Source organism: Peromyscus californicus, unplaced genomic scaffold, assembly GCF_007827085.1.
Source record: "Peromyscus californicus insignis strain IS unplaced genomic scaffold, ASM782708v3 Scaffold_22__1_contigs__length_63687245, whole genome shotgun sequence".
NCBI classification, from domain to species: domain Eukaryota; kingdom Metazoa; phylum Chordata; class Mammalia; order Rodentia; family Cricetidae; genus Peromyscus; species Peromyscus californicus.
The window spans coordinates 18581893-18604310 of record NW_026294525.1 but is presented as its reverse complement, the minus strand read 5'-3'; the positions used below and the strand labels follow the sequence as shown (position 1 = coordinate 18604310).

Below are 22418 nucleotides of genomic sequence, written 5' to 3'. Positions count from 1 at the left end.
TATATGGGTAAGTCATAAGATCGGTTGTTCACCTCGTCAGTTTGAGCCACTGTTCTGTTTGGGTTGGCAACCTATACGTAAATATCTTTAGCCAAGTTTCTGCCAGAGCACTGAGACTAGAACGCTGGGCCTTGAACGTGCTTGACAAGTACTCTACTGCTAAGCTAGACTCCTGAGTATATTGTAAATCAATTTGAGTAGTCTTATTTTTATTTTAAAACTAAGTCTATTCACAATAGATCATTTCTTTTCTATTTTTATTTTTTTGCACTGGGGATTGAATCTCTGGCCTTTAGTATACCATTAAACCTCTGCTGCTGAGCTATGTCTTCAGTTTTTTAAATTATTTAAATTAGTTAGTTAATTAATTTTGCAGTATTAGAAATTAAATTTAGGGCCTTATGAATTCTAGCCAAGGAATCACTCATTCAGATATATCCCGAACTCTTATTTTAATTTTGAGACAACTTCTTGATAAGTTTTTCAACCTGCTCTCAAATTTCCAATCCTCTTGCCTCAACCATGTGACTACATGGGATTGCAGGGGACCACCACTATATGTACCTGTCATAGGTAAGCTTTGATAGCCATGTAGGAACAGTGACAACCTCTAATTGATATATATATTAGTAAATACTACTGCTGAGTAAGAAGGGGAAAAAACACTGTAGGCTATTTTCTAAGGACAGAGATGGCCAAGAGAATAATTGACCATTTGTATTCTTCAGCTGATGCCACACACATTATGGCTAAAGGGTCAATGGTCAAAGTTGGAATAAAAATGAAGCAGAGCTCTGGACAATCTAGCCAAGATCTGAAAGGGAACTCTAAAAGATGGTTAAATGCTATGAATTTTCTCACATATTTAAGAAGGGTATAATATTAGCTTATACATTTACCTAAATAAGCCAATGGTATTGTGTCCAATCTCATTTAAAAGAGGTTAACTGGGAAGTACCCTCAAAAAAGAAGCAAGATTTTATGATGCTGTGTCCCTAAAACAAAATTGTAATATGCCTTGAAATGTTGCTCACCCAAAGGCCACAGGCTTTGCAAGATGGTGGGTGCATCAGTGTTCTGACCTTCAAAGTCAGACCTGGGGACTTTGTGTTTATGAGCATACAGATGGTTATCTTGTTGCTTAGCAGTTAAGTATTTTTTAATTTAATGTTGGTTTCCCTTGTTCTGTGTCCTACCCTTCTCAGAATTCCCTTTGAAGATTCCCCGACTCTGGTTGAAACTTTAAAGTGGCATAATAGTATGTTTGGGCTCTTTAATCCTCTGTAAATTTGCTTTACTGTCAGCCAGCGTTAATAATGGCTGGCCGGTGATGGATGCTGATTACTCTGTTGGGTGAGGTTGGATTCAGGATCTGAGAAGCCCGGCTCCTTCACCTGACCCCTAGCTGTGCCGTCCGTGACAGACAGCCTCCAACACTGCAAGAGCTGCCTTTTCCTTTCCCATTTCCTCCACCCATATATAAGTTTTGGGAGCATATGGTGAGGCTCTATGTTAGCTATGTGCTAACAGGCACTGGCTGTAAGGATATCACGGTCCCTTGTTACAATGTGTGCTGAAGAGCAAGTCACCCTTCCGCATATGGTAGAGTGATCATGTTCAGAGAGCCACAGAAGAAGCAGGAACACAGCTCAGAATTTCTACAGGTCTTTTCCAACTTGGCTTTTGTGTGATAAAACTTGTTAGTTCTTCTTTCTCTTTTAAAGTAATATTTTTTCTAAAAGTTTTAGCAGTTGGATGACTAGACTCTCATCATAGAACTGTCTATAAAGAACTTTTGTTTAAATGATGATTCAGACCCTAACTTCTGGAGAGTTTGTGCTTGATTAACTCCCAGCTGTCTGGAAACCCTGCTGCGAGCTTTCTTTTGGTATTCTGCCCTACCCACTGTTGTGAGATTTTTGAAGTTACATTTTTAGTGTTTGGTGGGAGGCAAGGAATGCATAATCTATTAATTTTACCTACAAGCTTGGAGTAACCTAACTTTTAAAGTTTGGAAGTGAGCTTTTTATGTCTTTCAATGTAGTCTGAATGCATGATGTATTTATCTAGAATTATATCCATTATAAAATAATTAGAAGAAAATCTTACTCTTAGAATGCTTGGTTTTTACTGTCTTATAACATTGACTTTCTAGCATAAAGATGTTTGACTTGTTTTCCAATGTTACTGTTTCTGTTTTAATTCTTACCAATTCAGAAATAATGCATTTTGCCTTTATTAAAACTTGCCCTTTTGTTTAATGCAAAAGTGAACAATGGGGTTATTATACACAAATTATATAATTTTTCTTTTCCTTTGTAAGAAAAATAATGAGCTAGATTGCAGATTGCAAGAATCTACATCACTTTCATAATTGTTTCATAGTTTAAAGAATTGACTTCCTTTGTAACATTTTCATATTGAAAAAATTCATAATTTTTGTAAAGTTTTATCTCTCTTCATTGAACTCAATGATCTTCATGCATTTAATTCCATACAGAAAGGGTTCTAAAAATAGCTTTGGTAAGGTCCCCAGTGACAGAATACCTCAGTTTCCTTGTTCGTACAATATTGGATTTATATTAGATTATCCCAGTGGTCTCTTGAAGCACAGTAGCAAAAAAGGTTAAGTTGCAACAGTTCCTGGATTACCATGCTCATGCACTGTGATGTTTACATTCAAACTGCAGAGGCAGCCTCTGTGTACTTCCTGTGGCGGCACCCTTTCTTCCAGTTCTTTAGTGCCAGTGACCATCTAACCCAACCCTCTCATTGTATGGGTAAGAAAAAGGAGAGAGTGTTTTGTTGAAACATCTATGTTAAGTACAAAGAAAGGAATCTTTTGTTCTCTTTCCAACAGCCGTGCAACTAGAGCATCAAACAACCTCCATCCAGTCTGCAGCCTCGAAGTGAATTCTATTGACATTTGTTTTCTTGTTTTAAAGATATATTTATTCTTATTTTATGTGTATGGATGCATTGTCTGTCTGTATGTGTGTGCACCACATGTGTGCCTGATATGTTCAGATGCCAAGAAGTTGTTGGATTCCCTGGAACTAGAGCAGCAAGTGCTCCTAACCGCTGTACCATTGCTCCAACCCTTCTGTAAACATTCTTCAGCAAACTGAGGACTTACTTTTCTTGCCAGTCTGGGCTGCAGGGCCTCAGTGTTAATATGAGTGGGTTAGTTGGCTGCTGTCTGCATTATCATCATTTCTAGAATAAAATCACTGAAAAAGAAAGCAGATGACATTTAGGCATGCTGAATTCTGTGACAGCAATAGTGCCTTCCCCAGATGCAAAAATGTATCAAACTCACCACTCACACTATATTAAAACACTCGTATTAATTATTGACCCTGCTAAAGAACACTTTTTGAGACATAACTATTTCTTGCGGACTCTAGCATACTCTACTTGATGGTGAGAAATCTCATCTTGAAGGGCATATGGAATTGTTGACAAGTTGTGGAGACTGTTCCATTCCATGTATTACTAGTTCTGATGTAAGTTTGGAATTTACAGTGTGCCTTCTGCAGTCCTTTTAACCACAGGAGCAGATTCTTTTTTTTTTTTTTTTTATTAGTTGGGGTCTCAGACAAGCTTGACAAGTACATACAGTAAAGATCATTTTATTCAACTCTGTAGTAATTCTATTTACTCTTTTGATTCTGGTATAAGATGTATCTTGACCACTAGTCTCAGTCAAGTTTGACTTATTTTGCTGAACAGTAACACTTGCAGGAAATAAACATACAATCCAAAATTGAGATGAAAACTCATCTCCATTCAGTCGATTAGTCATTCTTTACCAAGTTAGAAGTCATGTTATGTTATGTTTTCCTACACCAGTGAAGTGTGTGACCTGAGGCATTCTATTGTACAAAATAGTGGCATAGTTATAGGAAACTTTATTTAAGAAAGAGGGAGGGAGAAGAGATGGGAATTGAAGAAAAGGGAGAGATGGAAAAAAAGAGGGGAAATAAAAATAAAGTCTCCAGTACTGATATTTTAACAAGCTTTTGTTTAGGATCTTAACTTGCCTGGACTTAACTAAGGCTATGGTCCAAAGAAACTGGCTTTAAATGTCACATATTATGGCAAGTAGGAAGCCTGGGTCCCTATTTGCAAGTAAATGGAGACAGAGGTGACTGTGTGTTGATTCATTACTGATGAACATTTATCCTTGGTGAGATGTTTTACCTTCTATGAGTTTATAAATGACATTCCTTGCAGGCTGTAAGATATGGATACCAAACCTATGTGTGCTATGTCCTCAAGCATTTTTCCTCTTTACATAAAATAAGGCAAAGAGACATCCAGTCAGAGGAAAGCCATCAATTCTATACCTGGGCCTTTAAAATATCAAGTTGCAAGAGCTTGCGCTGGGACTCAGTGGTAGAGTGCTTGCATGGCACATGAGGGTTGTAGGTTCAAACCTCAGTTCTGCTAAAATAAATAACAAGTAAGTAAATGAATAGTAAATGGATTTCACTTCCTGTATCTCCTTAGGGTTAGTGATGTGGGAGGGACTTGGCAGTACATTTCAAGCATCACTAATGACTTGTAGACAAAGTCCTGTTATTCATGCGTTAGGGCATGTTTAATGTCTGTAAACCAGGACTCCTCTTACAATGTTTTACATTATTAAAACTCCCCAATGTTGATCCTACACACCCTTTCCTAATCTTAGTACTTTCATAGGAATAAGCATAATCACACCTGTAGGCTATTAAAGAGAATGTTATTTCTACACAACATCTCAGTGTCTGCTTAGGACTTAAAGAACCTTAGAATTTGATTAGAAAATTGATAGGTCTCTAACTGTCTTCATAGAAAATTACCAAATCCTATTGATTGAAAATACTGATTTTTTTCCCGTGGCTACTTTGCTTTGTAATCCTTTTATTCAGTTGGGTGGTAGTGAGAGCATTTATAGGGCATGCTTTTATAAATCATTTTGTGTGTGCATGCGTATGCCGAGTATGATATATATTTTGATTCAATAATTCTCCAAATCATCACAAGAAGATTGGGATTCGTGAGTGCTTTGGCTAGCCGAGGGTCACACAATAAATTAGGATCAAGTTTAGATTAGAGTTCACCAGCAAGGCTGAATTCTGAGCTGCTGCTGAAGCATGCTGCTTGTGGTTTGATCTGCATAGAACTGGAGGTCAAGATGCTCAGAGTTGGGTTTTTGTACTTTGTGAAAAGATGTGGCAGAACAGAACATCAGAGGCCCCGTGGGAAGTCCCTTTCTTAGGATGGGGACATCAGCGTGCAGAGAATTTAACAAGGAATGCCATGATCAGAGGCCCCATGGGACTTGAAGGCTGAGGCTCCCCACACAACGGGACACCTCACTGATTTGAAAAAATGTCACCAGCAGCTGGTGGTATGTGCAAGGGGGGACAGCAATCCCCAGTTGGGGGTCCCTTATCCTTCCATCTTCCTTTTAAGAAATGAAGCACAGGCCTGCTCCCCTAGGCTATGTGAGGTAAATAGTCAGTCCTCCAGCTCATGCTATATTTCTGGAAGGAAGAAAAAAGAACAATGGCAGATATCCTCTGATGGTTCTGACTTCCATGTTAGAATCAGAGTTTTTCTATAGATAAGAGATTTATAACATGCAGGTCCTCGGAGGGAAGATCAGATTACACGGACTTAGACAGTTCTTCATGTGATCTTGCATATGTGTGCCTAAAAAGAGTTTCCACAAATTTGGGGGCTAGAGAGATACCTCAGCCAGTATAGAACCCAAGTTCAACTCAAAGAATTCATGTAAAAAAAATTACAAGTTTGGTGACACACATTTGTCAATCAGTACTGGAGAGGCAAAGCCAGATGGAATCCTGGGGCTCACTGGTCAGCCAGCATAACCTACCTGATGAGTCCCAGACAAGTGGGAGACTCTGTCTCTAAATAAAAAAAATAAATAAAAGAAAGCAAAGGTGGATGGCACATTAAAGACACCTGAAGTTAATCTTGAGCTTTCACAAGTATGTGCATGCCTGTGTTCACATGTACACACAGATACACACACACACACACACACACAGAGAGAGAGAGAGAGAGAGAGAGAGAGAGAGAGAGAGAGAGAGAGAGAGAGAGAGAGGCTGGAAGGAACTTGAGGCAGGCCAGGGCTGAGAGCGTAAGGGCTGATGCCATAGTGAGATAACGGGCTTCTTGTTTCACCCAAGGGAAGCAGGTACTACTTGGCTCGAGATGCTGATTGCATGAGGAATACAGGCCCAGTGTTATCAGATTTTAAGACGTGTTTTCGTAATAAATTTAAGCTCAGCATTTGTAGGCGAAACTTCTCTATCTTAAATAGAACCTTGAGCCAGATAAAACACACTCACCGGCCAGAATTGCCCCTCGGGTGGTAGTTTGCAGTACACCAGGGTCCTTACGACGACTTCCTACATGTCAAGCTCTGAGCCAGGTATTTCATCTGTATGCGTTCCTTTATATTCATCATGGCTTTGTGGAACAATGTCATCATCCAGAGCAGTTGGATAGCTCATGTGGCGGTTAGTAGCCATTTGTAGGAGAGAGAAAAATCTTAATACCAAACTTGTTGTGTAAGGCTCTGGAGCTCCAATGAAGAACCAGAGAAATCCACAAAACCTATGGTCTGTTTAGCTAAATACAGCCAACGAGGATAAAGACAAGGTGTTTCAGAAGGACACAACAGAAGAGGACATCTAGCACGTGATTCTGACCAAGAGTTTAAGAGATGTACAGGAATAGGGCAAGTGTACAGGGCAATGTGAGGACATTTAGTCTTCTAGGCATGAATGGTAGGAATCAGAGAAACGAGAGAGGAAGGAGCAGGGCTTCCCAAAGACTTTTTACTGGGGAATGGCTCACCGCTTTGAGTTTTAGGATAATTCCTCTGGCCATTTTCTGTTTCCCCAATTGGAGAGGTCAATTATGACAGTGATCGTGCAGCCAGGGTGGCGGTTAGGAAGCAACCTGGAGCATTCTGTAAGAGATGGTAGGATCTGAAGCAAGACAGTGATGTTGGCAGTAAATGATGCAGGGGACAGTCGCACTAAAGAACAGACCAGAGATGATGGCTAATGCAGAGGGTGAGGAAGGGAGAAGATAAACAAAGTGAGGAGTCGTAAACAAAAACTTTAGAACTCACACAAATGGCATACATCCAATTTGACTCGTAATTAAAATAATAGAAGAACACTAGAATAACGTTTTTTTTTTTCCTGTTGGCAAAAGTCTCCAGAAGTTTGACAGCTTTCTTGAAAAGGTCTGAAGAAGCCAGTTTACAGATATTCTGGGGTGGGAGTTCAAAAGACAATGATAAGTCCCATGGAGAGAAATTGGGCAACACAAACATTAAGATTACCAATGCGCTTGCCTTTACCCCAGCAATTCACTTCCAGGAATGTATTTTTAGATATATAATTTTGTACGTATGTCCACAGTTATTTGCTACAACATTGGCGGGACAAAACCATCCATCCATAGAGACCTGCTTAAATAAATTGTGGTGGATGCAAATAGGACACTGTCTAGATGTAAAGAGAATGTAGGAAGCCATATATCAAGAATAATAGATATTCGGATATATTGTTAAGAAAAATTAAAAAGAGCACAGAACAGCATAGCATAGATACAGAGCTGTCCAGAAGAAATGGAATGTTTGCTTTTAAGGTTTTTTTTGTTTTTGTTTTTGGAGGATTCTACAGTCCTTGTGGAAAATTGCTTCCTTAGTTTGTTTTTTGATGTTTATGTGTTTTCTTATGGTTTTATTTTTGTTTGTGATTGACATGGGAATCTTTTTAAATGTAAATTTTATTTTGTGTATTGAAGGAACACAGTCTACCAAGATGAGATTAAAATTTCTGGTAGACTTTTGCTAGGAAAGATGATGAAACCATTCCCAAAGACGAAAATACTGAAACTGGTGATGGATAAAGAGATAAGGATTGGATGTGTTGACTCTGAGTTTGAGATGCCAACATGACACTTGAGTGGAAAAGCTCAGAAATCTGAGATGCCTGGTGGCCTGTGAAGTGAGTGACTGAAGCTGGACAGATAGATACTGCTGGAGAGCCTGGAAAAGGATGAATTGCCATGTGGGGTATGTGTTAAGAGGAAGCACACTCTCCAAAAGAAATTCATCTCCAGTGTGATGAGTTGCTAAGGGCAACCTTCACCTTCCTCATGTCCTGGAAGAATATCACTTTGCACAGAGGCTCTGTTTCCACCATCACCAATGTTGTGGTCACTTCTCCCAAGAGGAAAGTTGTTGAGGAGTTGAGAAACGTTCGTTTTTCTCTGTCTAATCTGTACTTCTGAAAATGTCTCCTCTGAACTCATCTCAAGACACTGATTCTTTGGGGTGTAGGTGGTGAGTGTTGATGTTCCCTGGAGCCCAATCTTCCTTTGGACTGTATCAGGAGCTTCAGCAGACCAACCAAAGACCCAAGGCGGCATTTGAACTTAAATCTCTAGGCTGTGATTTCGCAGTTCACTAGTTATCCTCATCCTGGTTAGGGAACAGACTTCCCCCTCAAGTCAGTTATCATTTGTAGAGTCTACCCACAGACCTTCCTCCTTGGGGGGAGGGGAGTCGGGCCCTCTGACAGCTCCCCACTGTCTCTTCCTTTAAGCTGAGGTTCAAGACTTTGTAAGTCATCAGAATTATGTCAGAAATAGAAGACTCTGGGAGATATGTGAGCCACAGCCTCCAATCGGAATCCTCCGACATGGAGCTGATTTATTTTAAATATCCCCGTTCAGGCAGAACAGATGTGTTTGTTCTCTTTTGGCTGCATCTGCAAGTCAGCAAGAAAAACAGAGAAAGTAAGTAAAAGTAATTGGTCCGGAACTTTATTTGAAACTGACTCAATCACGAATGTACTTATAACTTCTATATTTAAGTACAAGTTAAAAGTGACTGGCCAAGGATGCTTCACGCCACACATTTAATCACTCCAAAAACTTGATCGGAGATGTGATTGCTTTTCTTCCACACCAACATCCCATTAAGCTTTAGTCATTCGAACTCATGAAATGCATTAGTTTGTAAAGAAGAGCTGAGTGTGGAAGAACATTCACACATGAGGACATTTTCCGGATTACCTCTGCTGGATTCTGATTAGCAGTGTTTATGTTCCATCTAACATTTTCCATATGCCGTTGCTGTGTGAAAGTTTGGTCTGCACATTCATTCTCCTTAGCAGCTGTGGAAGTCTAGACCTTTCAAAACAAATGTCTGCCTAGTCCGGTATCCTGTCCGCTAGAACTGTTTATTTGAGTTGGGTTTGGTTTCATTTTTCATGGAATAAGGGTTTGGGTAACATATCTGTGAATGTAACCACAAATTTCAGATGTCTTTTATCTCCACGATGGAATCATCCTGACATTTACTAAGCTGACTTTCAATGTGGAGAATGTTGGCATGTTCCGTAGCTCTAAAGATAAAACTGAATATTCTAGAAAACTCACATGAAATGAATTATATTGTGACTTTTTAAAAAAACAGCTTTACTTTGTAAAAGTGCCATATGTTCTAGGAAAAGGAGAAAGTCAGTTAATTAAAGTACAGATAGGAGTGGGAGGGGACGTCACTGGAGGTGTTCCTGGTTGAGCAATACCATCCATCCCAAATCTCTCTGTGAACATACAGCTGCGGCTTTGAAATGCTATACTATCAAATAGTCGATAAAATTATCTTGTGCATTACCTCATAGACAATGACTGAAAAAGTATTGCCCTTGACATTTGGAGAATAAAGTTAGGGACTTTTAATAGTCAGGTTAGGACAAGTATGCGCAAGATTGTCCCTGGATCCTTAGACTAAGAGCTCCATTCTCAAATACTCTTTACTACACATGTTAATTTATTATACATTGACTGAACATTCATTATTTGCCAAGTACCAATCACAAAGTAAATGAAGCCAAGGTTACTGTCAAGTGTTCACATAATCCAACAGCAGCCAAAGTGCCCTGCAGTGAGAATCATGGCAGAAGAGGGCTGAGCATATTCCAAGACGACACCTAAAAGTGAGAATGAGAGACATTCCCCACTAAGAAATAATGATATATACAGAGACTACATGGACAAAGAAAATGTATAGAGTTCTGAGAAACTGAGAAGTGCTTACAATGAGCCAGCAAATGGCCAGGATCTTTGGTGGGAATCATGGGAGTGGCTGTCGATGAGGCTGGGCAGTAACCTGGTTAGGAACTACCTTCGATGCTCTGCTAGAGAAACTGAGTTTTACTCTAAGGACACTGACATATTATAGGCTGTAAAATAATCACAACTACATTTTATTCTTGATTAATTTGTTTATTCCTCTATTGATTTTGAACTAGGTTTTTCTATATGGATCACGTGTTCTTTAAACGCTCTGTAATGCCTCATCCTCCAGAGCACTGGGATTGTAGGTTGGCACCACCATGCTCAGCCCAGACTTGTGTTTCAAACTCCTGAGTGGAGATGCTGTTCATGGGGAAGGTTAGGGTTCATCTGATGAAATTCCAGAGGTCGTACCAACAGCTTTTGAGACAAAGGAAAGAAGGTTACCATGGGAGCCCACCCCAGAAGCCAGGCTGGATGGAGGAATCCTTCACAGAGACACAGGATACTCAGGGAAGTGTTGACTTGGATGATAGGGACCAGAGTATAGAGTTTAGATGTCTAGTTTGATGCTCTAAGGAGACATCCATGTGGGGATGTCTACCTGAGTGATTTGGCAGGAACTCAGGAGAGAACTAAATGAGACTGACTGAGGGGTTGGTAGTTTAGAGATGGTATTTGAAGTCAGGGAATTGGAGGCCAGCTAGAGTTTTATTACTTATCATGAATTTCTATTAACTCTGGTTCAAGGTTATTGAATTTGTAATAGAGTAGAATAAATGGTTGCTAAAATTATGACATTTTGAGATTCATCCACCCCCACCTATTTTCATGAAAGAAACATTTGTCTGGGAGACATAAAATACCACTATTCAGAATTTATTGTTCAAAGGAATTGGCGAGGAGAGTTTTAGCCAAAAATCAAATTTAGAAAAGTCCTGTTTTTTTCCCTTTCAAAGCAGAGAGACTTGATTAAAGCACTCTTGTTAAACATCCCAAATGTTTACAGTCCGGCCTGCCTTGTGGAAGCAGGAAGCTGTTGGTTTATTGGTATCCATGATCTCAAGGCTTCATAGGGACTACGTCTTTCTCTATTGCTGATGCTTACATACAATTTCTCCTCCTGACTCCTCCTCTGCTTAGGTGTCATCTCCAAATTGATATGTTAAAATCCTAACCCCCAAAGTAATGGCATTAAGAGTTGGAGCCTTTGTGGAGAAATGATTAGCAGCATGAAAGTCAGAGCTTTTAGGAAGGGAATTAGTGCCCAGGGGTCTCACTCACTGGTCCTTTCTACCATGGGAGGACATACCAAGGAGCAGACTCCTGTAATCTTAAAGCAGACTTTCCTCATACCCCAACCCATTGGCACTCTGCTCTTAGATGTGCTAATTTCTAGAGCTGTAAAAAATGAATTTGGGGTGCTATTTAAAAACCACCCCCAAATAGTAGAAACACTAGTGTCCAATAATGTATGAAAAAAATCAAATCAAATTAGAAGGAGATAAATCAAAGAATATGTGCACTATAACGTTAGGATTTCTTTATCCAAATACGACCATTTTAAAACAAAGCAACTGAATTCCAGAGCAACTCAGTGTGTTTTTTAAGATCATACACATGCCTGTAAAAGCCACTTCTTAGCCCAGGACCCTGTTAAAGTAAGGTAGTGAGTCTCAACCTGTGGGTTACTTACCTCTTTGGGGGTTGAATGACCCTTTCATAGGGGTCACATATCAGATATCCTGCATATCGGATATTTACATTACAATTCTTAACAGTAACAAAATTACTATAATGAAGCAGCAACGAAAATAATTTAGTTGGGGGTCACCACAACATGAGGATCTGTATTAAAGGGTCGTAGCATTAGGAAGATGTAGGACCAATGAATTAAGGGATAAACCAGCCACACGTTTATCATCTAATAAAGTCTATTTTCTTCCTCCCTCCCCTCCCTCCTCCTTTCTCTCCATCTTCCTCGCTCTTTCCTTTCCCCATTTCCCTCCCTCCTTTCCTCTTCACTCCTTCTGTCGCATCTTCCCTCCTGTCCCTTTCTTTTTCTTCCTACCCATCAATCATTTGCGGATATAAAATACTAATAAATAAACATGTTAGTCAAAATGCCAGGGCAGAAATGATAGGAGATGAATGTGCATTTTCATTTTCTCCTTTGATTCAAACATATGAAGTGTGTTGGACTTCTGGTCACGTGTCCTTAACTTGCTTGAACTAAAGGCCACTTGGTTTCACTGGAACGTCTCAGTTTTGCACCAGGCTTAATAAATAAGAGATTTTTAAAGTTCGTTGTTGAAGTCTTTTCAGAGTGAGCTTTGAAATTTTTATCAATGTGTTATAATTGCCATTCTCTCTGTAACAAACACATAGGCTTTGTCGGTTTGAATTTTTAAATAGAGATTAGAAGGACCTCTCTAATTTCCCTCTCTTTCATTTCTATAATGCTTTTCAACACAAGCTTATGGAGAGAACAGAGCTAGGCATTGATATGGCCATGGCTCAGTAGGAGGCAAGATAAGGGACTGTCTAGCACCATGTTTCTGGAATCCCAATCCATGGTCACTATCGGCTCCCGGCTGACTGCTGTTTGACTATCATTTTTATAGCCTCCTGCAGTACTTCCTGCCTATTACCCTTCAGCCATGACATCTATTTTCATTTTCTCACAGCTTTGACACCCCACACTTTTTCTTATCCTATCTAATGTGTTGCTGGATTCTGTCAGTTTATGTGGCAACATTAATTTACTTTTTATTATTTATTTACTTAGTGCCAGCCACTGTCTTAGAGGCTTTTTTTTTTTATTTTGGTCTGTCATCTCTCACACACATTAGCTCTTTCTCCCCTGAGCACTGAGAATACACATTCCCAGCCACTTCCATGTGTTTGCCTCCCAGACATTAACAATCTCCTCTGAGTTCATGCATACAGTGCATACACTTATAGACATATACTACCAAGTTATTTTCTTAAAAATCAATGCTGCTTCCAAGTCACCCAAAATAGCAATATGTTGCCATATTTGTGGAACATCAGAAAGTGAGAAATAAATTGAGTAATTATGACCCATGTTTTAAAATCCACATTTCCTAGAAATGTATAAACATTTCACCTAAATGAAAAATAACGTAGATCCAGAAATAAATGAATAGTCCTAGATATAATAAAATTGAATTGCCTCACAATAATACATTCAAATATGGAAGTCATCTAAAGCTGTAACATTAGTTTTAATTTCATTTTCACTTACAAATGGCAACCAGAGACAATTAGGACAAGAGAGATATGTGCTCAATTGTACATATTACATATATAAAGTGTATACATGTGAAGACATCACATATCCCTATGCCTGTATCCATGGTTTCATGGAACAGTCATCTTAATTATGCTTTATCCATGCTTTGTGAAGCTAGGCATTGATCATTCAAGTGCTATTGTCTGGTTCAAAGACTTGTAATTAGGCAGAAATAATGGGGACAATGGATTCTTTGGAAATATCCCTGTGTTCTGTATGTAAGAAATTGTCCATCTAGAATTATTTCTCTGGTTAAAAAAAAATACCAGTTTCAAAGATGCACTAGCCTGTTTTGAAATTTTCATTTCTTCTCATTATTTACTGATACTCCAAGAATTTCTTGGACAATTGCAAATTGCAGGCCTTCTCTCTTTTGCTGTGAAACTGCTTCCTGCTTTCTTGTTGCTCTGCTAATTGGTGAACTCTTCATCTTTGAGACCAAAAGTCAGGGGCTCTGAATAGTCCATTGTGAGTTCCCTATAGCTCCATGGATGTGGGAGAGAGAAGCAACTGTCTCTGAGACTTCATACCCCTCCTACACTTATGGCACTAGTCACAGCCTGGAAGGTGCCACGGAGAAGGACGAGAAGAGTGCAATCCACAGTTGAGAACCGCATCCCTTGACACTGAGCAGTCCATAATGAGCCTTTCGGTAGCATTTACCATTTCTTTCACTGTGTTCAGTGAAGTCACTGCTTGGGGTAGAAAACAAATAATTGACTTCTGCATTGCAGTTCTGAAAATCATGAAAGGAACAATGTTTATTTCTCTGAAAGGCATTGTCCTGGTCTGTAGGTGGTGAAGTGACAATGTTTAGAATTCTCTCTGGAAAACGGAGAGACAAGGAGATACCTTGTTCCTCCTTTACACATAAATGCGCCATGATCACATTCCTTTCTACCAGAGCATGAGTTTACCTGTGTGATAGACTGAGAAGTCATGCCTGCACAAAGAACTCCCTTGGGGACCTAAGACCCACAAGGAGGGTAAAAGGAGACACTCAAGAATTTCAGCGCCCCTGAGGGACAGAAATCCTCCATTGCTATCTAGGCTTATTTTTTGGTCCAAAACATGTGCTCTCCTTTCAAGGGACTCTACGCTGCTTCATTTCAGCGCTTGTGGAACATTTTCTCTCCTGATTAGCCTCTGATTTCCATGCCCGCTGCTGCACTGATGGGCATGCCTGTGAACGAGCAGCAGCGTGCTCCAGTATGTGGGAGGCTTGCCCCTCCAGAACTCCTGACAGCTCTTATATCACAGTGACTTTCTTCTGCCTAGCTGACTTGATTATTTTTTTTCTTTAAATTTTTTTCTTTAAAAAAAATGGTGTGTGTGTGTGTTATTCAAAAACAAAATCTCAAACCATCCAGGAGATGCAAAGTACTCTCCCCCCACTCCCTGGTGCCACACTTTTGACATCTGGTCTTGTCGGTTTGTCATCCCTTATCCTACCCAAGTTAGTAGAGGCATCTGTGTCGGCCTGGATCTTAGCGGCCATCCCATCAGGGGTCCTTGAGACTGCCAAGCAGAGCGAAGGATCAGGACCACAATTGGCCCTCAGCACGTGGGCTCAGTCAACACTGTCCTGGACACCCATCCATTTGCCTTTCTAGCACTGAAATGCCAGAGAGTGCCCCAATGCCTTCCCCTGTCCTTTCCATGGTTTCCTGAAGAGCCAACTGGTTCACTTCTGTGTAGCTTTCCTCATGCACATGCTCTGAAAACAATTGTGATATACACATGGTCGTGGACATACACATTTTCACTTCCCCAAAGCACTTGCAAAATGAAGAATGCACTTTGGTTTCCACAGAATCATATAGAATTGCCTGAATAGTAAGTGCAAAAAGGAACACTTGCTTAGTTGCTGAGTACCCATGCCAGAGGAGTGACTTTGCACCAACTGTGAGGAATTTAACAAGTTACTTCATCTATTAGGGCCTATTTCTGTCACATGCATTGAACTTTTAACCAAGAGATTTTTGTTCATATAAATTTTCTTTCTTCTAAAACATTAACTAGTATATATATATATATATATATATATATATATATATATATATATATATGTTCATCTGAGTTTCTGGCTCCCTGTAAATGATTTAAATTTCTCAAAACTATAATATTGCTGAATGAACAGGAAGACATGTCTCTACACAAAGATATCCTGAGTGACTAGTCATAATAACTTGTGTAATATAATCAATTATTTCACCATGTATTCATAACCAGCATGGAAGATGAAAAAACTTATGTATTTTATCAATTTCCACATCTACTCATTCTCTGGAACCCTTGTTAAGAAAATACTGGTGTTGTAAAGTGCTTTGTATTACACATCCAAGAAATGGCCTTTCATTGTACCTTTTTAGGGCAGAGCTGCACTGGTCACTGGCAAAATGTATAAATCATAGTGAGTGTGACATACAAAGTTACATAAGTGCAAATATCACAGTGGACTTCATACCAAAAAGTATTAAAAATTAAGAAAAATGCTCTTTGGTATTACAAGCCAAATTCTACAAGAAAGTGGTAATATAGTAATGAATGTGTGTGCACAGTTAACTCCTCATTTGAAACAGAATGGGAAGAAATAGAATGCAAACTCTAGAATGATTCAATTCCATATAAAATGTATGATATCAGAAGTATTTTTTTAGCTTTTTGGGTAAATGAGTAACCCTTTTTTTTGGTATGTGACACTTGAGCTTGAACCCAGAGCCTTGTACATGCTGAATAAGGACTACATCATTGAACTGTAGCTCCAGCCCATTTTATATTTTTTTTATCATGAGAAAGTCTCAATAAATTTCCCAGGATGATCTTGAACTTAGGATACTCCTGCCTCAGCAAGCTTATACCACCAAAGTTGGAAATGGCATTTTTAAAAGACAAAATTAATTCATTCTTCACATCATACAGAAAAAAACCCACTAACTACATAATAGACTTAAATGAAAAAAACATAGAAACCAAGAAACATCTGAATCCTTTTACATCATGGGTATAGAAAAATGCTATTTATCATTTAGAAAAAAAAACTAAAAAAAAAAAAACATTGAAAAACCAAATAAGCACAAACATCAGGAAGGTAAACATCACAAGGAAAGAAATTGAAAGACAGTAGCCATGAGCCAGGAGGAGGAAATGTTCCCAGTGCACATCAGCAATAAAGAGCTAGCACCTTAGTGTGTAAACATGTTTTCAAAAGGAAGGGGGAAATGAACAAGATTCCTACAAAACTACAGTCAGAAGACATGAAGGAGCGATTCACAGAAAGAACATGGGAAAGATATTTAAATCCACAAACAATAGGAAAATGCAAATTGATACTCATTCTCATCCATCAGAAAGGCAAGCGCTGAAGTCTGAGGCTGAATTCTGTTGAGAAAGCTCTGGACAGGTTATATTTTTCTACACTGAGGCTATCAACAGCAAAGGACACTTTTCCTAAGCAGGAGGAACTGGCAATATCTACCCAGCTACAAGTGCACTTGCATATAAACCTTACAACCCCAGTCTCAGAATGTACTCTGAAGATAAATTTTTATTTATCTATCTCTCTATCTCCCTCATATATATGCAAAATGTATTCTTAAAGTATTAACTGAAGTAAAAAAACATTGGAAACTTCTTAAATGTCCAAACACATTGATTGATTGCATAAACTATACTATTAGAGTCTCATTAGGCATGACAAGGCTATAAAATAGTTATGAGGAAGCCTCTGTAATAGAGTACTTCTAGGACATATGCTTAAAAGAAAACACTGTACACAACAGAATATATTAGTATGCCTTCTTATATGTATGAAAAAAATTTGAAAATATGCAAATGTCTTCTTATTCTCACTAAGAAGTATGTAGGAAGACTAAATCAGAAAACAATTAAATTGTTTACTGCAAAGTAGGTAGGGAATGGAAGGCAAAGGAATGATACTTAGTAAATATTTGCATGTCCTTTTGACTTTTATGTTGATGTGTACATTTTTTTAAAAAATACAATTATATCAGTAAGGGCCAGAAGATAGCACAAATGAGCTGTATTTCATAATGATTATTTTAATGACATTGAAAATAAAGGAAGGAAGGAAAAGAAGGGAGGAAGGCTAGAAGGAACAAAAGAAAGAAAGATCTAAGTACATTTGAACAGAATTCAACCATGCATCTCCTCAGACTCAAGACTGGAGTAACAGTGGCAAACCAATCCCAACTCTTTTCTTAAGTGTGTTTATAATATGAATAAAACATTTTCAAAGTCAATTTAACCTAGATACAACTTTAGACCCATAACAAAACTGAGCAAATGCGTAGATGTGTTTGTGATTGTTGGAATCCAGGATGATGACAGGATTCAGCATGGAATCGCACCTAAATATGGAAGCAGGAAACAGGAAAAGCACATGGACTTCAAGTATCTTAGTGGTCTTATGATATAGCACACACATACATATGTATTTGTATATGTATGTATAATTATAATATATACATATACATTATATATATATTTTTTATATTTCTGATCTTTGTTTACTGGACACATCAAGAAGTAAGGAAAGATACCCAGTAGCAATGTCTCTACCTCATGTCTGTATCTTGATCTCTTATAACACTCATTATTCTTAAAAAGACCATAGAAGTGCCTGATTTCAGGCTTGAGGGGGGTTGGTAAAATGTCCTAGATTTTCTTATTATGTTACAAAAGGAGATATGACAAATGATGATAACATGCTTCAGGATATGACAACTAACATGAAGGGTCTACTCTTAGTTAGATCTTGGCCAACTGAAGTGCCAGAATGATGTCTGATAATGAATTTGATCCATCAAAATCACTTGGAATTCTGAGGCCAGGCCAAAGAAAGAGTAATAAGAGATAGTAATAAATGAAGAGAAAGGAAAGTCCTACTTACTGGAGAATGGTAGAAGATATGGAAGATGAAGGGAGTATGGCAGTTTGGAAAGCATAATAAACATGATACCAAGCAAGAATTATCAAGTGATGTTAAACTTAGGGAGACGCTTTGAAGATAATGAGTAGGCAACCCGGATGTTCTTAAATTGTTTTTTCTCATAGACTGCTTATTAATTGTGCAGCTAATTAGGCAATACTTTGACCAGATGATCAAACTCAGCATCCCTAATGAGGATGAGAAAGACATTGCACATCATTAACTCACACACTTGGAGAAAGAGGCATTACATGTGTGGGATTCCAGTCTCAATGGACACTTGAATTTAATCCACCAACTTCTGTGCAACCTGAAATAAGAAACGCCCTGTTAAAATCAATACCACATAAATGTGGGGAAACTATTTCCCTCACACATGTCAGTCCTATAAAAGACATTGAAAGATACTAGAAAAGATGATGAGATGACCCAGATTACAGACTGCCTAGATAGAAGAGAGGAAATGCCTGAACCATACCAGAGGGTTAAAAAGGCTTTGCCCTGGAGGAGATGGGAATGGGGGGAGGGGGGTTGGGGGGAAGGTGAGGGGGACGGGAGGGGGGAGAACAAGGGAATCCGTGGCTGATATGTAGAACTGAATTGTATTGCAAAATAAATTTAAAAAAAAAAAAGAAAATAATAAGACAATGTGGCTATATTAAAAAAAAAAGAACTAGAAAACAAAACAAAGCAAAAAATACTGTAGCTGAAGTTTTTCTGTGTCCTGCCCGGTCCTCAGCCACTCAGACCTGAGTAAACACACAGAGGCTTATATTAATTAAAACTCTTCAGCCATTAGCTCAGGCCTACCATTGACTAGCTCCTACACTTAAACTCAGCCCATTTCTGTTAATCTATAAATTGCCATGTTTTCCGTGGCTTTACCTTATGTGTCATTACATGCTGCTCCTTAGCCAGTGGGCTGGCGTCTCCTGACTCAGCCTTCTCCTTCCCAGAATTCTCCTTGTCTGCTTATCCCGCCTATACTTCCTGCCTGGCTACTGGCCAATCAGCTTTTTATTTATCAACCAGAGCAACACATTCACAGCATACAGAGCACCCCACAGCAAAACACCCTTGGGACAATTGATAGAACTTAGAATACTACTTATAGAGAAGATAAAATTACTACCTTACTATTAAATTTACTGAAGTTGATAACTATGATACAGCAATGTAAGAGAAGACCCCTACTCTAGGGATACAAAGTATAGGGACAAAGGGGGATGTGGGCATTTCAAGTGGCTCAGACAAAAGAAAGAAAGGTAAGGAAGGTCAGTAGAGGAGAACGTGTTCAAATAAAGTAATCCAGTAAAAACTGAGCATATCTCCTTGTCTTTGTCACTTTAGACCACCATGATAAAATAACACAAATCAAGTAGTTTATGAAGAACAGAGATTTGCTTCCCATTGTCTGGATGCTAGAAAGTTCTAGATCAAGGCATGAACTGATGGGGTATCTAGTAAGGGCTTTCTGGCTTGTACATGATCATTTTCTTGCCTCAGATGATGGGAGAGATAGGGCAATTTTCGAGAGTCTCTCCTATAAGCACACAATCCTAATCATGAGGGTTTCACTTTTATGACCTATTACAACTCAAAGATCTCATCTTTCAATATCACTTTGGAAACTGAGGTGTCCACGTATGAATTTGGGGAGAAGAAAAACATTCAATCTTCACCACTGGTCCAAAGGTAGATGAACATCCTCCACAGTTCAAAGGTTGATGAGCATCATTTGTTCTATATTTGTCTTGGGAAACAGTGTAAAGTAAATAAGAGGTGTTTAGTAATGGGTAGATTAGCCTTCTTTCACATGTCCAAAGAATGCTTGTACAACTGTCAAAAATAGTACCTGTCACTTCCTTCCAAGGTTCCACATAAATCTGACATTTTATGGTCTCAATTCAGTACAAGAACCTTCTCTAGATGCTCCTCCAGTGTTCCAACCAGTCCAGGGAGGCTATTCCATTTCATCTAGAGAACACTAACATGACATAGTCTAGGAACCAGTATTATATATTTCATAGTTCTTTTTTGTCACGCTACTTAAAGCCAACAAAACCAGAAGTGACCAAGATGTAAGACCACAGTTAGATGTGGAATTGCCTCTAGGAAATCTTTTCCTGCAATATTACGCTTGACTTAGCAACTGAGACAATTGCTACTATTCATCTCAAAATGTGGGAAATCTCAATGGGAAAGCCAAAATTGTAGTTGTGTGAGGACTCAGCACAGATTTGTGATGTTTATGTCCTTAAAAAGATTTTCCTAATTGAGGTGATAGGAGACTAAGGAACAAATTGCCATTTCCTTGAGTTGTTCCCTGTCCAGTCAGCATGAGGGTGGAGGAGAGCATTCTGTGAGCGTACAGAAAGAAGGTCAGATTGGTTTAGAAATGAATGAGAACATGCTTCTCTTGTACTCAACCATAGATTGCATTTGCATAGGTGGTCCCACAGGATTACAATAAGCTGGATATCGCTGTTGCCTAATGACATCATAGACATCATGATGCTGTCACAGCACACTACATACATGTTTATGGTGAGGCGGATGGAAAGAATTCTACTGTGCAACCTATACAAATGATGTTTGATGGTGAAAAATGACCATATCACTCCCTGGTTTAGGCATGCAATATATTTTACTTTTTATCTTTATTCTAAGTCAAACCCTCCTACTTAATAAAAAAAGGGGGGTCTTACTGATAAAGAGCCTTCTGTGTCTGTCTGTCTGTAGCCTAGTCCACTCATGCTCAATGTATCTTTTGGCTGCATCAAGAATGTGTTTCCCTTTTATGCCTCTGTGCCTTCGGTGAGGTTCACACAACAATGAAACTGCCTGGTCATGCTTTTCTCAGAAGGTAGTCCCATCATTAAGCACTGCTTGGCTACATGTTCATTTGTTTTAGATATGAGAAAACAATCACGGAGATATGATTTACTCAGCTTACAGAGGGTGAGCACTCCTTAGCCTGAGCCACTAAGGCAGATCGACTCTGAGATTAAAGGCATCTAATGGAGAATAGATGACGGAGTTTAAAGATGCCATCTCTAAGGCAAACTCTTTTATGCATACGCTGTAGATGTCTGCAGACCGAATGAGCAGAAGAAAACACTGAGACGAGCATGCTCCCAACTGCTTTATAATTGGCAGGTGGCAGTTGTGTGCTGTGAGTTGTTAATAGGTTAATGGGCATTCTTTGGGGGAAGTGAGTCTCCTAATCAAATAAGATTGGGAAACAGGATGTTTAAAACGTAATTTCCACATCATCCATCCTGGGAACATAACTGCTATTTTTTTTTAATCTTTCCAGTCCCATGAATTTCTTTGCCATTAATTGTTTTGTTTTCAACAACGGGGTTTATCAGTGGGGTCCTGCTAAATTCACTAAAAGATCAGAGCCTCTGAAGAGAACAAAGCCAGCATAATTTGTATCTGTATTGTTGGGTACCAACTTTCACTTTCTCCAGAAGCCTAGCCTCTGGTGGATCCAGCTATACTGTTTGGATGGAAAGGGGCAGTTCATAGACACACAACAGATTCTTGAATGTGATCAGGAAAAGAATGAAACCTAATTTTACCCATTATTTCCCCACAGTACTGAAAGGAATGTATTCTGTGTGGGGACTTTTGTGAAATTGCTTTTTATTAAACAAAAACGAGAGAAGGTGCAGCTACAGACTTAAGGGTTGAGCTATACGAAGCAATTCTTTGGAAATATCTAGCAATGCAGTATATGTTTATAACATTAAGCTATATTTCCCCATTCTAGATACTACCTCCCGTTAGATTTTTTTTTTTAAGTTGTAGCTGAATAGATTGACGGAAAGCTATCCCCTGGCCCTTATAGGTCGCTGCCCTATTGTGCCTGCAGAAAGAAAGCTGCTCTGTGGGGAGGAAGGGAGGTAGCCACAAAGTCCTAATAGGCCATTTTCTGTCTTCTCCCTATGATTGTCCTCAATCACTTCACAATCACGATGCTATTAGAAACACCCTGGCCGAAGATGCTCACGCACTTTGCTTTGCCAT

The 22418-nt window shown here is 39.0% G+C and overlaps 1 protein-coding gene across 1 annotated transcript in view; it reads left to right on the top strand.

Moving 5' to 3' along the window:
• Samd5 (sterile alpha motif domain containing 5) overlaps positions 1 to 22418 on the top strand; it is a 203522-nt gene that overhangs the window by 114511 nt on the left and 66593 nt on the right. The gene's annotated exons all lie outside the window — the stretch shown is intronic.